Here is a 15,445-nt window from a genome sequence, read left to right as displayed (position 1 = left end):
CGCATTTCCCGGGAAGGTCTTCTGTGCCTGCCTTTTCTATGATTACGTTAGCGCTGCAAAAGTCCTGCCGTAACCTATGAAGCATGAAGATTCTGCAGACTAGACACGCCTCACATATCACGTTCATCACAAAGCTATCTTTGCGATGAACATCACTTACCATCTGTTTTGAAATAAAACATGTTTTCATGTGCCAAAGCCCAAGGCAACTTAACATTTCATACATCAAAAACTTCATGCTGGGGGTGCCTGGGTTGGCTCAGTCGGTTGGGCGTCCGACTTGGGCTCAGGTCATGATGTCACGGTTCGTGGGTTCGAGCCCCACGTCAGGCTCTGTGCTGACAGCTTGGAGCCTGGAACCTGCCTCGGATTTTGTGTCTCCCTCTCTCTCTGCCCCTCCCCTGCTTGTGCTCTGTCTCTCTCTCAGAAATAAACATTTAAAAAACCAAAAAATTAAAAAAACAAAAACTTCATGCTGTTTTCTAGGCCTATCAAGGGGATGTACAACATAGGGACAGGGAGTTTGTGGACCGGATGCCTCTAACTCACAACAGTAAACACATGTGTTCTGCACGCCACCTGAGGAAGGAAGGCATCCACAGGCAGAGATCAACAGCTAAATCTTTTATACCTAGGATTCCGGATAAACAGAAAAATAGAGCAGAATCAAGGAGTACTGAAAGTATTTACGAATTATTCCAAAAGTAGTGATTCGACTTTCTCAGGAAGTAAATATTAGTAGATTAATTAGAATTAGTAGATTAGTAGATTAACTAAAAAAAAAAAAAAAAAAAAAAAAAACAGGCAAAAGTTTAAGGACATAGTACGTGATATGAATATAGATACAGTTTAGATATGAATATAGATACAGTTTAGCAAGCTTTCAAGAAGATTGCTACTGTGTTCTTTTCCCAGCTGTGGGTGAAATAAAATCATATAGCAGGTAAAGTTCTAAGTGTCTAAGAAAATTGATAAAGGGCACATATAGAACATGAATTTTAAAATATCACTTGGGTACTGCTAATTTAGAAATTATGGTGCGCTAGGTATTTGTAGGGCCCTTCTGCTATGCTATAATTAGATTCTGGATAAATTATCTTTTTAATGTCTATTTTTGAGAGAGAGAGAGAGAGAGAGCGAGCATGCAAGCAGGGGAGGGGCAGAGAGACAGGGGAATAGAGGATCTGAAGCAGGCTCTGAGCTGACGGCAGAGAGCCTGAAGACGGGCTCAAACTCCCAAACCGTGAGATCACGACCTGAGCTGAAGTCTGACGCTTAACTGACTGAGCCACCCGGGTGCTTAGATTATTTTAAAGAATACTTTTTAAAGTTTATTTATTTACTTTTGAGGGGGGCAGGGAAGGGCGGAAAGAGAGGGAGAGATAGAATCCCAAACAGGCTCCGCTCTACCAGCACGGAGCCCGATGTGGGGCTCAAACCCACGAACCACGAGATCATGACCTGAGCCAAAACCAAGAGTCGGACACCCAGCCGACTGAGCCACCCTGGCGCCCCTAAGAATACTTTTTAATACACTGGCCAGCTCCAGGTAGAGAAACAAATACCAGGGAGATACGGCAGGGATGGTGCACAGAAACCTGAGCAAAGAAGAGAGCAGGAGCGACCCTGGAGGCCACGTGAATGCCAGTAACGGGATGGGGCATCTGGACCCTCAGCTTTCCGCAGAGTGGGACAACCCAACCTGGAACTGGAATTCCCAAAGGGAACAAAAGTGATCCTGACTCTGTAGCACCCTCCTGGCTCCTAGGACAGACAAACTCAAGTTGCAGGAAGTAAGACCTCAGGATTCTGACATATAATTGCCCAACAGGTATTAGCACACAAAACTCACCATGGACTAGACAACAAGCCACAGAGTTACATTATCAAAGATTTCAGATACTGGCATTATCAAATGCAGGATATGAAACAACTCTGCTTGGTGTTGTTTAAAGACAGGAAAAATGGAGTAATAAAAAAAATGAGCCAGCAAAAAAGAGACCATCAAAATATATTCAGGCAGATTTGAAGCAGAAATGGAGCTTTTAAAAATGAAGAAATATAATCACTGAAATTAAAAACTCAAAGGCTGGGTTAGATAAAAGATTCAACACAGTTGAAGAGAAAATGACTGTACTGGAAGCTAAATCTTAAGAAATTAACTAGCATCAAACAGAAAAGGACAAGGAAGAAAATACCAATTACAAATTAAAAGACACGAAGAATAAAAAGAGCAGCTCTAACGTCTACTTATCAAAACCAGGAGGAGCAAACAGAGAGAGCGGGGGAGAAACCGTATTCAGGGCATTAATAGCTGGGAAATCTTCAGAGCCAACAAGTGGCATGAATCCACATACGGGACCCACAGCAAACACCAAGAAGATAAAAGCCGGAAAGCCGCACACAAACACACTGCAGGGAAACCACAGGGCCCAGAGACGAATAAATGATCTCGAAATAGGCCAAGTCGTCCACCAAAGAATGGCAGTTGGAAGATGAATGGCAGATCTCCTAACAGCAACGATGAAAGCCTTGGGACGACGGGCGGCAGGTTCACAAAGCTGTGAGGCCACAACCGTCAGCTGAGACGTGGGCGAGTGAAGCAAACACACTGTCTCACAGACCAAAGTCGAGAGACGCTGCCACGGAGTGATCCTAAGGGAAGACAGTGCTGAAGAAGGTGTAGCTCCCCTGAGGGAAGGAACAGGATGGAAGAAGGGAAGGGAAGCAAGACATGGGAGACAGGGAAAGTTAAATACCATCTCCAAACGGCAACCACGGTCTGATGTGTGTGGTGAAATGCAGAACTCTAATATGGAAAGGAACGCATGAGAACAGAAGACACTCTTTTCTAGGTGTCCTACGAGTTTTTTGCTGTTCTGAGACGGGATGAAAACACCTTAACTGCTGATCGGCTCCAAAACTGTGATGCGTGCGCGATGTACTTCCAGGGAAATCACAGAAGAACGGAAACACGATGCGTCCCAAACCAGCAGAGAAAAAAACCATGGAACGAGAATGCAAATCAACAAAAACTTCAATCCAAAACAATAAAGATTGGCAATACAAATGAACCAAACACATACTAGACTACATTTCAAACAACAACAAAACCAGAAACAGAAACAAAAGTACATTAACTATACAATAAAAGACTGAAAATTCTGTCTACATCAACATCACAAACTCTGTTCTCCAAAGGATACCAGAAAGAAAGATGCCCAACCTCACTACTGATCAGGAAAACGCAAATTAAGACCAGAATGATATACTGTCTCCTCCCCCCCTACAACGGCAGCAAAATACAAAACTGTGGAAGGAAATGGAACAGCGGATAAAATGGGATGGATTCTTACAAGAAAAATTTTACTTGACCATAAAAAATAATTTACTACCATCACATGCAGCAACAGAATCTTCACAACACAACTGAGTAAATGCAGCTTGCGGAATGCTACGTGCAACGGAGCGCTCTTATCCAGCCTTAAAATAAGCGACACTAACCAATATACTCTCTGCGGGTACACACAGACATGGTAATTACGTCCCAGAATGGAAATCAACTACCAACACGAAGCACGTGGTTCCGTGCAGGTGACACTCACTCTTGGGAAAGACCTTCTCAACAAGAGAAATGGTGCGCGGGTCACGTTTGGAGCAGGCCCTTCGGGTCACGTCAGGCTGACGCTCCGAGTGGCACTGCCCCAGGCTGTCCAGCTCCATGGGAGAGGGCACACCAGGGAAGCACAGTCTTCCAGGATAAAGAGCCTCAACCAAAACCAATTCCAGAATAAAGGAAAAGGCCTGGCCCCAAATCGCTCCCTAGGCCCTCCACGCCCCGCCCCTGGAACCTTCCCTAATAATTTCCTCTACAATTAAACTATTGGTAGTTTTAGTTAAAGGTGAAAAATGGCTTAGACTCAAGTAGAGATTTTCCTTAATCCAGATGGCCCTTCTTCCTTTTCAATGTCCTCGATCATTACACGACTTCAGGTCTCACAGCGCCCTTTTCCGTCATTTCCAGTGACTCTGGCAGACACGATCCTTGTGCCCTCTCTTTTATACATTTCCACCACCCTGGCCCGTGCTGCTTTCCTGGGCCAAGGAAGGGGCTGACCTCTCGGATCCTTTTTCCCTCCTTCCCCAAACCAGGCTGGCCTTGCCCTGGCTGATTTTGAGCTGGGGACCTCGAAGGCCCGGATGACCCCTCCAAGCATCCGAGCCACAAATACAATCTCAGGACAAAGCAGGAACAACTGTGGGGAACTTCAGATCCGTGACATGTTTGAAAGCGGACGGAAGGCTGAGTGACTTATGTGCTACCTTTCATCCACCCTCTGCTATGCTCTGGCTTCACTGATCCTGAAATCCAGAAGATCAATAGCTCTCCAGTCACTGGAGCTCTGCCTGCAACAATAAGGGCAGGAAATGAGAAAGGAGGTGACCGGAAGGAACCGAAGAGTCCGCTGGGGAAAGAAACTCCCTTGTGCCATCAATCTCGACATTCAAAAGGAAAAGGGGCCACCCAAAGTAAGGAAACCCTCCACCAATCTCCAGTCTAAGCCGTTTCTCATCTTCAACCAAAACTATGAATAGTAATTGAATGTTTTTAGAACAAATATTATTTACAAACACCTTTTGCATGCATTTCCTCATTTGCGCTGTAAGATTTTGAGAATAGGCAAATATTATTCTATTTTATTTTAAGTTTGTTTATTTATTTTGAGAGAGCAAGCACAGCGTGGGGAAGGCCAGAGAGCGAGAGAGGGAGAGGGAGAGAGAGAGCATCCCAAGCAGGCTCCACACTGTCAGCGCAGAGCCTAACGTGGGCCTTGATCCCATAAACCGTGAGGTCATGACCTGAGCTGAAACCAAGCGTCAGACGCTTGACCGACTGGGCCACCCAGGCGCCCCGACAAGTATTATTTTAAATGCAGCAACTGATGCTCCCGTGACCGTTCCTGAACCACCTCTATGACTCCTCATTCCAACCCTCTTCTGCGACACCAGATAATAGGATGGGGAGGGGCAGAGTCTGCAGGGGGGCGGGGGGGGCGGGGACATAGTGTTCTTTCTCCTTGCGCTACATAGGCTGTCTCACCCAACAGACACAGAAATGGCTTTGCCTGTTGGGTGACAGAGTGACTGCCATAGGATTCACTGCTTATTTAATAGCTGGGAAACTATTTAATAGCTGGACAACTCAAAAGGTAGAAAATCCACACCAACACAGTTAAGAGATGCACGCATCTTGCTCCCGTGTTCTCTTTCTAAAAAAAATTTTTTTTTCAACGTTTATTTATTTTCGGGACAGAGAGAGACAGAGCATGAATGGGGGAGGGGCAGAGAGAGAGGGAGACACAGAATCGGAAGCAGGCTCCAGGCTCCGAGCCATCAGCCCAGAGCCCGACGCGGGGCTCGAACCCACGGACCGCGAGATCGTGACCTGGCTGAAGTCGGACGCTTGACCGACTGCGCTACCCAGGCACCCCTCCCGTGTTCTCTTTCTTTTTTTTTTTTTTCAATGTTTATTTATTTTTGGGACAGAGAGAGACAGAGCATGAACGGGGGAGGGGCAGAGAGAGAGGGAGACACAGAATCGGAAGCAGGCTCCAGGCTCCGAGCCGTCAGCCCAGAGCCCGACGCGGGGCTCGAACCCACGGACCACGAGATCGTGACCTGGCTGAAGTCGGACGCTTGACCGACTGCGCCACCCAGGCGCCCCTCCCGTGTTCTCTTTCAAGTCATGGATGGCTAGACCTGCTGGGCTTCTTTCCACTTTTTAACTTTTTATTTGGAAATAACTTCAAGCTCACAGAAAAATTCTGGAATAGGTAACAGCACAAAGAACACCACGTATGCTTTACGTCAGATTCACCTACCGCTAACGTTTCTCCTGTGTCCCTCGTCACTCGCCCTCCACAGGCTCACGCGCTCACTCAACGCTGTTTCCTCTGAGCCACCTGGAGAGAGGTGCCATGCATCTTGACGCTTTACCTCTAAACGCTTCAGAATCTCCTTAAGAACGGGGATGGTCCGATAAAACCATAATGTTATCGCTCTCAGCAAATTTAAATATGGACACGCTACCTTAACCTACCGCCATATTCCATTAACCTCATAATGGTGCTTTATGGCGTTTCTCTTCCTTCCAGTTCAGGATCCAGCCCAGGGTCAAGTACAGCATTTAGCTGCCATTATTCTGAAACACACGGCTTGCTTTTGTCTTTTATGGCATTCACAGTTTGGGAGAATAGAGGCCTCCACACCTTTCATATTAACAAAGCGCTTCCACACGGACTTGTCTGCCATGTCCCCGTGATTCAATCCCGGTCATGCACGATCAGCCAGGAACCACAGAGGTGATGTCTTCTCCTCCAGGTGGCGCACCTGATGGCACACGAGGCCCACCCGCCCCTCCTTGGCATCATTCATTCTGGTCACCCAGGCAGAGTGTGGCCCAATTTCTCCAGTAAAAAATTATTTTTTCTCTTGAAACTAGTAAGTGAGGAGATCCTCGAAGACCATGGAAATACCCTGTCCCTCATCAAAACCTCCCCCTGGGTTTCCATCCGCGGCTGACCCGGGCCTGGTGTGAACTTCACTAAAATGGCGGCAACTCGCTGCATCTTCCAACCCCAGCGCCCTGCACATTACCCTCCGTTACTCAGCAGTCCGCGCTGCTTGCCCGTCTGCTTGTCTACGTGTGGTCGGTGCGCACACACGAAGTTCTACATTTTCGATACTAATCCACCCTTTTTATCGCGCAGGTTGTAACCTGCCACCGTACGCGACTGTCCTGGCGCTCAGCCACCGGGCACCCCTCTATCTCAGCTCCTTCCTCCTCGCAGCGTGGCCCTCCCCGTTTTTTCTTACACTCTTCACTTTCGTTCCCTTGCTTTCTGACACTAAAGGAGCGGGCCCTGGGCTCATCTTGTGCCTGCCCTGTCTCCGCTCTGCCTGCAGCCGCTGCCCAGGGTCCCGGCCCGTCGGGCGAGGCGGGCGCTGGCACCATTCGCACTGACCGTTCCCCGCGTCCACACGAGCCACGCGTCCGCCTCTCTGCGGGCTTCCAAGGCATCCGCGTTGGCCCAGAGGGCAGCCGACTTACCGGCAGACCCTCCGGCTCCCGGGGGGGCCGGGCCGAGACGGGTCCGTCGGAGCCACGTCCTTAGTCCTTGCGTGTGGCTCCTCGTCTGGATCTGTGTCTTCCTGCTGTGTCACCAGAGTCGCTAAGGCACCCGGCGAGGCTCTCCACCCCGGCCGGGCCAGAACCCTCCACTTCCCTCAGTACTGCAGAAGTCCGCGGGGACTCAGTGCTAAGTACTTCGTATGGCCACCTGCTCCCCGCCTGGCGGCGCCTGCTCTCTGCGGGGTCTCACCCTGCCCGACGGTACACCCCAGCCTCTGGGCGCCTCCACGGCGCCCCCTCCGGTGCCGGGCCGTGTACATTCCAGCTTCAGCAGCAGCCCCGACGGCGCAAGCCCCCCCCCACCGTGCCAGGGCTGCACCACCATCGGGGGCGCTCAGGCAGACACCAGGGGAAACGGGGGTCCTCGCTCCTCTCAGGGACCACAGGGCTGGCTGCCACTGTCCAGTGGTGGGTCACAACTGCCTTGTGCGGTCCGCTTTTCCAGGCTCCAGGACCCAGCACTCCTTTCCCTCTTTACGGCCTCAACGTTCAGCGATGCTTCAGGAGCGCGGGCTGCTCTACGGAAGGGTGAAGGATCGAGACACTTTGAGCATACAGTAAACGCTCTTGATTTAAACATTTCGAAGAAACTCTAATCCTTCTCACAATCCGTTTCTTAGAAGCGCACGTGTTTACTTTCCCCGCAAGGCCGAGGCGACCGAGAAGCTGACAGTCGGGCATCTTGTCAGCAAGATGATGGAGAAGTGTCTCTATCCCATCCGGGAGGTGACCATCTCTTCAGATGGCCAGCTGCCCTTCACTTGGACGGGCACGTGCGCTGGTCTGCACGACCCCTGTTCCGGTGGCCTAACGAAACCATCCAGACCGCCAGACTGCCCTTCATCTTCCTCGTTTACATGCGTGTGCCCAGGGGTGGGGAGGAGACTCCTCTCGGCGGAAATCACGTTCTGACACACTTACGTTCCCCCTTGTAACCACGGGTGAACAGATCATGAGAAAAACCTAGCTGGAGAGACAAAATAAAAGAGAACTCTGCGACCCCACATGCAAAGTTCATCAAAAGGAAATCAGCGAGGAAGAGTAGCATCTTCAGCACCAACCGGAGAAAAGAGGACTTGCCGTCACGGGAAAACGGAGACGGGCCCTTCCCTGCACGAGCCAGGAGTTCGGTGCCCAGGGCACGCAGGTGCACACACAGCGCTCCAAAGCGTGCCAGGCGGGAAAGCGGGACGCCCTCTACTTCTCGAGCAGACGTTCTCCTTACTAGAAATCCACACCGCAGCCCGCCCAACTCATTTTCCCAAAACGAATATGCACGCCAAAGCCTGGAGAGCCCCTCTCCTTTCCCTGGCTCCACGCCGCCCCCCCCCCCCCCCCCCGCCGCGCCGTCCCTTGTCCTTGCACCATCCAGGCAGCCCCATCCCGCCACGACTCTCAGATCTGCATTCTGTCTCCTCCGGTCAGGAGGTGCCCAGCACCCCCATCAATTCTTCTGTGACCCCCCAGTCCCCAGGAGCGGGATCAGAGCCCCCGGGGTCTCCACCATGTGTGCCCCGCCTGGCTTTCCATTGCATGTCCCAACGCCCTACACCCATCACAGACACCCCACAGACATCCCCCTTCGGAGACACCCTTCCCTCCCCCTCTTCCCGACTCAGGAGGCCTGACAACCTTGGGGAATTTTTCAAGATCCCCACTCGAAGCCGGGTTAGTGCCCTGAACTCACTATTCTCACGGCGTCTGTGCCCACTCGTACTGAGCGGTTACTACGTGCTAAGCTTTGGGCACCTAGCATGCGTCATGTCCCTGGGTGCCCACACTAGGTCCGCAATGCGGACACTGCGAGCGGTCCCTCCTCAGATGAACCTATATGCATGGTGGCCCAGCAGTGGCCCGAATGCCACACTGCTGGCAAGTGGGAGACCCGAAGAGCTCAGAGGCTCACCATCACCAGCAGCGCATAATGTACGTAATGGAGAAACGAACAGCGCGACTGGTGTTTCTGGGGAAAGGCCCAGAATGACAAGAGAGGGTGACCCCGTGACACTAGATGGGAGAATGTCCCCAGAACTCCTCAGAGGACAGTTCACCATGAGGGTGCTCACAGACTAACGTCCTAACAAAGACCAAAATATTTCCTCAAGATGGGGTCACAAGCAATTTCTATGAACCAAGAATAGACACATGGCTCAGCAAGAAAGGTTTAAAAGCAGGGGGGGAAGTAGGGAAGGTTGTCTCGCTAGGGACAAAAAAAAATGGCGTGTTGGCTCAAAGACGAACAGGACCTCTCAGGGAAGAATCGGGAATTCTGTATAATTAAATCAACCCCCTTCTCAGGAACTTCTCACACTGTAGAACCAACAGGCTCTTCTCTACAAACGGCCCCCAAGTGAGGATTAGAGAGGAGGCAAAAGTCCTGTCCTGCGCCATCGGGCCCCCACGTCACTGACCCCGTGTCCACTTCTGGCCTCAGACATGGACCTGCACTAAGGGAGGAGGCGTGAACAGGAACGCCGAGGACAGTGCCACGAAGAGTAAGTCAGGAAGGATGACCATTTCGGGACAGCCCGTCGCCTCACCAAGCTCCCCTTCCTGGTGCTGCAGAACTTGACTTTGCCATCATAAATATCGGCCAGGGTCAAAGACATCTAAGGGCTTACACGTCTGGGGGAAAAAATTTTCTTTTATGGAGAAGGATCAAAAGGAGAAGTGTAAAGCTCCCTGACACCTAACCCAAGTGCAAAACCCACAGGGAAAGTTTAACCTAGGGACGAGGAAGTGGGGAAGATGCCACCATTTGACATCATTTTAAGCGTTAGCCCGCTAAGAGCGACAGACGGCCATTCTTCCATTCCCACCAGACAGAACAAACAGTCTTAACCTGAAGGATGAGAATTTGGGCTCCAGGGGTTTACATTAAAATGCATGAACTACAGGGATTCATTAAAATGCATGAACACTCGGTATCCATAAAATGGGGCAGCACCTGCCTCGTTGAGTCTCCTGGAAGGATTCGAGAAGCTACTCGCACGATATTTAGCCTGCGCTGAATTGAAGCAAGCACTTGATTCTACGAGAGCTAACACGGTTTATGTCAACAAAAGAAAACCGGCCGTGCGTCCAGCCGTTCAGCCCACCCATACCAGCCACTCCCTCCACAGACCTTCCCAGAGTATCTGTCACGTGTGGAACACTGGGGCGGGCCCACAGCTATGCTCCACATCTCATCACTGGCCACGCACACTTGCAGAGTACTCAAGATGGTCCAGTCACCATCCTAAGCACCAAGTACACACATGCGTGCGTGCGTGTGTGTGTGTGTGTGTGTGTGTGTACTCTTTCCTTAAAATTTTTATTTAATGTTTATTTATTATTGAGAGAGAGAGAGAGAGAGAGAGAGAGAGAGAGAGAGACAGTGAATGGGGGAAGGGCAGAGAGAGAGGGAGACACAGAATCCAAAGCAGGCTCCAGGCTCCGAGCTGTCAGCACAGAGCCCGACGTGGGGCTTGAACTCAAGGACCTCGAGATCATGACCTAAGCCGAAGTCGGATGCCCAACAGACTGAGCCACCCAGGCGCCCCGTGTGTACTCTTTCAATCCCCACAGTGACCCTTTAGCGTAAGTAGTATTTATTATCCCCTTTAGCTACACAACGCTGCATCTAAGTACAGGGGGCCGGACTGGGGGCCGCCCACAAGGCCCTCGTGCACACGCCGGAGGGAAAGAGGCAGGCTGAGCCCCTGGGCCCCAATCACACAGACCTCCAGTGTGGCCGTCGACAAGTGACCTGACCAGCATTGTCCTTGTCAGGATTAAATGAGGTGACTTATGGACAGACCTTCGTCCCAGTGCCCGCCACTCAAGACTATACCCGTAAAACAATAATAAAAATAACAGGTAAACAGACAGGGGCACCTGGCCGGCTCAGTCAGGAGAGCACACGAGTCCTGACCTCAGGGTTGTGAGTTCGAGCCCCACACCGGGTATCGAGATGACATAGTTAAAAACTTAAAAAATATGCAAGTAAAGAAATAAATAAAAATAACTACAGCTGCCATGAGAGTTTTCCATCAAGACTCATCAGTCCTCAGGCAGATGAGCAAACACCAACAAGCAGACGGCATCAGTCTAGAGACCAAGAAGAATGCGATCGGAGGGATTTAAACCACATTTAGGATTCATTAAAATATCAGTAAGCACAACCCGCGATTAAGAATTACAAATGTGTGTTTCCAAACGCTGAGGAACGGTTAAGAGTGAGAGTAGCTGTCGTGTGCGGGGGGCCTGCTCTGCTCTTGGTCCTGTGACAGGCCCTTTACGGAGGCTCCTCAATCTTCAAAACCACTCGGAGGCTCCTCGAGTGACCCCGACTCCGCGGGTGAGGATTCTGAGCCGCTAAGGGGTACAGAGAGGGGCGCACGTCACCCGACCAATAAAAAGCACAGACTGTTGCTTCAAAGTGAGTCCCCAGTGAGTCGAGCAGGGACATAACCTCAGGGTCAGACACGGCTGTGCCGCAAAGCACCACCCTGACGCCAACCGGGACTTCACATGGCGACACGCGGCTCAACCTAGGTCTCACGCCAACGGCCCGCTCTGGGCTCTGGAGACGCCCGGACCGCCGGAAGGGCATGACACGTCCCCATCAAAGTGACGTGCTCCATACACACGTCATCCGACTGTCTAGTTTAGTCCAAATGTCTCTTGGAACACGGTCGGAGAGGGATCGTTTGCAACTAGTGCGGTTATCCCAAAGCGACTGGACGTCCACACCACGGGCTCCAGAGCTGGGACGCTGGTGACGTCAAGGGCACACCACAAAGCACGTGTGTGGGGTGACAGTGGGTGTGGAAGGAGAAGGGAACCCAGAGCAACTCTCCTAGTTCACTTACAGCGGAGCACCGTCGTGACAAACAGCCCAGTCTATGACTGTCCCGCTCTCTTACTGATGGTTTCCATGTGTCACCTGAGGTCACGGAAAACAAAGGACAGCAAGAGAGTTCACTGTGTAAATTCTAGGACCCGAGTCTGCTTCCGATACTGCCCAACATGGACCCCGCCCCTGAGACGAGAGACCACGCTTCGGCCACCACCGAGTCCGCGGTACCACACGCGGGTGCCACAGGCCTCCAGAAGGTGTGGCCGCCTGTCCCCGCCCGGCACCGCGCAGACCTGCAGAGGAGGGGCGGGCAGGGCTGCCCCAGGGAGCGCGGCTGCATTCCGGAGCCACAAGGCTCTCAGAAACGTGACAGGGAAATGTGTGACTCTCCATCGCTTTTCAGAGTTCACGGGAAACAAACACATATCTCACTTTGGGGGCAAAAAACCGCCTCCCGTCCTTTTTGACCATCCAAGCTATCGGCCCATATCCTGAAATCCTTCCTGGCCTGCAACACGCCTTCTAATCTGCCCTTTCGGACACACGGATCACATGCGAGGTGCACTGGCAGACTTGTGGGGATGCAGCTGACGAGGGGGGCCAGGCGGGGCCGCCCACGGCCTCACTGGACACGCGGCCGCGCAGCACAAGGCCTGCTTTCGGCCGAGCAGAAGCAGGGGCAGCCGGGCACCGGGGCGGGGGGGCCCTGACGCAGCCCCTCTCTTGCCCGGGCCCCGGGCCATTTGCTCGCCCAGGCCCAGGCTCATTCCTTTCTCGCAAGTGAACAGCGGCCCAGGCCATCCACACGCTCCGTGCCTCAGACAGCCAGCAAGCTCCTCGGTCACCACCCTGCCCCGCGGAACACCGCACGGCGTCTGTGCCGCGGCACAATTCTCCCGGCCTGGTGTTCGCTTCGAGATCCCCGGGCTCCTTCCGGCCGATTGAAACTGCATGTAATTCTCCGCCCAGAAGTCTTCAAGAGACAAGGCAAAGGAATGAATGATGCTCTCATTACATGTTCATTTATTAAGGCATTCCAGTGCTCTCCGTTATCCAAGCAGGACGCAGGTGCACTTGGAAGGAACAGGCACAGATGTAAAGTCACAACATTTAAAAAAAAGAAGTTGAGGGGAGCCTGGGTGGCTCAGTCGGTTAAGCTCCCGACTCAGGTCACGATCTCGCGGTTTGTGAGTTGGTGCCCCGTCCAGCTTCGGCTCGGGTCATGACCTCACAGCTCGTGAGTTCGAGCCCCACGTCGGGCTCTGTGCTGACAGCTCAGAGCCGGGAGCCTGCTTCGGAGTCTGTGTCTCCCTCTCTCTCCGCCCCTCCCCACTCATGCTCTGTCTCTCTGTCTTAAAAATTTTTTTGAAATAAAAACATTAAAAAAAATTTTTTAGGGGCGCCTGGGTGGCGCAGTCGGTTAAGCGTCCGACTTCAGCCAGGTCACGATCTCGCGGTCCGTGAGTTCGAGCCCCGCGTCGGGCTCTGGGCTGATGGCTCAGAGCCTGGAGCCTGTTTCCGATTCTGTGTCTCCCTCTCTCTCTGCCCCTCCCCCGTTCATGCTCTGTCTCTCTCTGTCCCAAAAATAAATAAATGTTGAAAAAAAAAATTAAAAAAAAAAATTTTTTTTAAAAAGAAGTTGATTTTCCAACCACAAGATAATGCTGTTGTTGTGCCTGAATATTACAAGTTTGAAATCTCTGATGGCCAAGAGCTAAACAGAAAATGGGGCAGGCCACATAACTCTGATCAAAGGAGAACAGAAGAGGGCTTTTCCCCCTAAGAACTGAGAAACAGAATCCTCTGTTTTGTTTTTTAAACAACGGCTTGTACAATACACATAGAAACACTGTCATGGGGTTTCTTACATCTTTGCTAAAAAAAAGCTGCACACATAACATTAAAGTGCGCCTCCGAGATGGCGCTCACGGAGGCAATGGTAATACGGGGAAAATGCCTTTTCCTTCCATCAAGTTTAAAAAGCATTAAAGAGGATGAGAACACACTGCTTGTGCTGTAGGGCTTGGTCCCCAAAACAAGACCTTCCAGGAAAAACCATCTGAATGTGCTCTTTGACACAAAATCCCAGAAGTAACTGAAATGACAGGTGTTCCAAAATCTCCACAAAGATTCCACTGCTCTGAAAGCCCCGACCCCACTTGGCTGCAGCAGGCACTGGTTGAACGTCAGCCCTGCCACCCACGGACCCATCGGTCACTCATCAACGAACATCCCTGGTCTCCCACCTACCCGGAAGGGGAACAGCCGCCCCTGAAGTGTGCGCATGACGTTATTTCGTATTTTAAAAGGCATATGCACGGGCTACCGGTTTATACCTTCAGCTCTTTTCTCGGTTTTTGTTCCCTTAATAGTAACAAGGTATTCTGTTTGTTTGGGGAAAGTGCCACGCTTTGTGTATCTGCTTATCATTATAAACTCCCTTATCCTCGTATCCCTAGCCAATCCCAGTCGTCACAGAGAAACTTAGAAGCCTACGGCACGAAATGCCATTGTGGTCGTCCGGAGGCACTCAGTGCGGGATGCTCAATAAAAATGGCACAAGAGTCTGGTGGACCGGCATCCCCAAGATGCCACTTCCACGGGGCTATCAGCCGGACGGCTACTGAGGCAGGGGTAAGGGTCAGCCACCACGCCGTGCACGGGGCATTCAAACTAGGTCTGCGAGCTGCAAAGCTCCCGATGTGCTTATCCCACCAGCTGCCCCACAAGGGAGCTGCTGGGATCCACTCGTCCCTGCGCAAGGATCTGACTTCTTTCTCTTGTGTGCTGCTGCTGGACTGTGGGAGACCAGAAAGGGTCACCCCACTTCTGCCTCTTCGGCATAGGGGCCATGGTGAGCCAATTATTCTGAGACCCAGTAGACACGGAAGCAGCTCAGACAACAGGGGAGAAGCTACCGCTTTGCGAGGGAAGTTTACAGTCACGAGAGAAACCTCCACTCACGAGGGCGTTCCTCTCGGTACCAGGAAGAGAAGGCTGAAGAGAGGAAAAGAGGAGTCGAGAAAGCCTCTTCCTGACCGAGAAGCAACCTTCCCCCTAGTTTGCTGTACTTTTCCTGATCCCGTCCCCACCACCCGGCCTCCACAGTTTGCTTTGTTTGAGCCGAAGATGGTACGTAAGCCCGAATTCTAGCCACCTGTTTGAGTTACCGTTGCCTGGGTTTCTCCCATGTATACGTGAGGTGCACATGTTAAAACACTGTTTTTCTCCTGTTAATCTGTCTTTTGGTACAGGAGCCCCGGCTGAGAACCTGGAATGGGAAACAGTGTAGAAGGAAAAGACGCTTTGCTCCCTTACACTGCCAGCTACAGCTTGAGTGAAACTTCTGAGGGTGTCCCAGGCACCTGTAACAATCCCCCCCCATCCCCACTGACTGAGCACCTGCGATGTGC

The 15,445-nt window shown here is 51.6% G+C and overlaps 1 protein-coding gene across 6 annotated transcripts in view; it reads right to left on the bottom strand.

Annotated features, from left to right (window-relative positions):
* Window positions 1-15,445, bottom strand: part of SGMS1 (sphingomyelin synthase 1) — a 287,672-nt gene that overhangs the window by 191,799 nt on the left and 80,428 nt on the right. Inside the window, exon 1 of one of the 6 annotated variants that reach the window (XM_032595242.1) lies at window positions 4,324-4,376. The exons of the other annotated variants lie outside the window; for them this stretch is intronic. The gene's annotated coding sequence lies outside the window, so the exon portion shown is untranslated. Of the gene's footprint in view, window positions 1-4,323; window positions 4,377-15,445 lie in introns of those variants that run through there. 6 annotated transcript variants of the gene reach the window in all.

Source organism: Lynx canadensis, chromosome D2 (genome assembly GCF_007474595.2).
Source record: "Lynx canadensis isolate LIC74 chromosome D2, mLynCan4.pri.v2, whole genome shotgun sequence".
In the NCBI taxonomy this organism is placed as follows: domain Eukaryota; kingdom Metazoa; phylum Chordata; class Mammalia; order Carnivora; family Felidae; genus Lynx; species Lynx canadensis.
The sequence above is the reverse complement of the archived record's forward strand: the minus strand, read 5'-3'. Positions and strand labels throughout refer to the sequence as shown.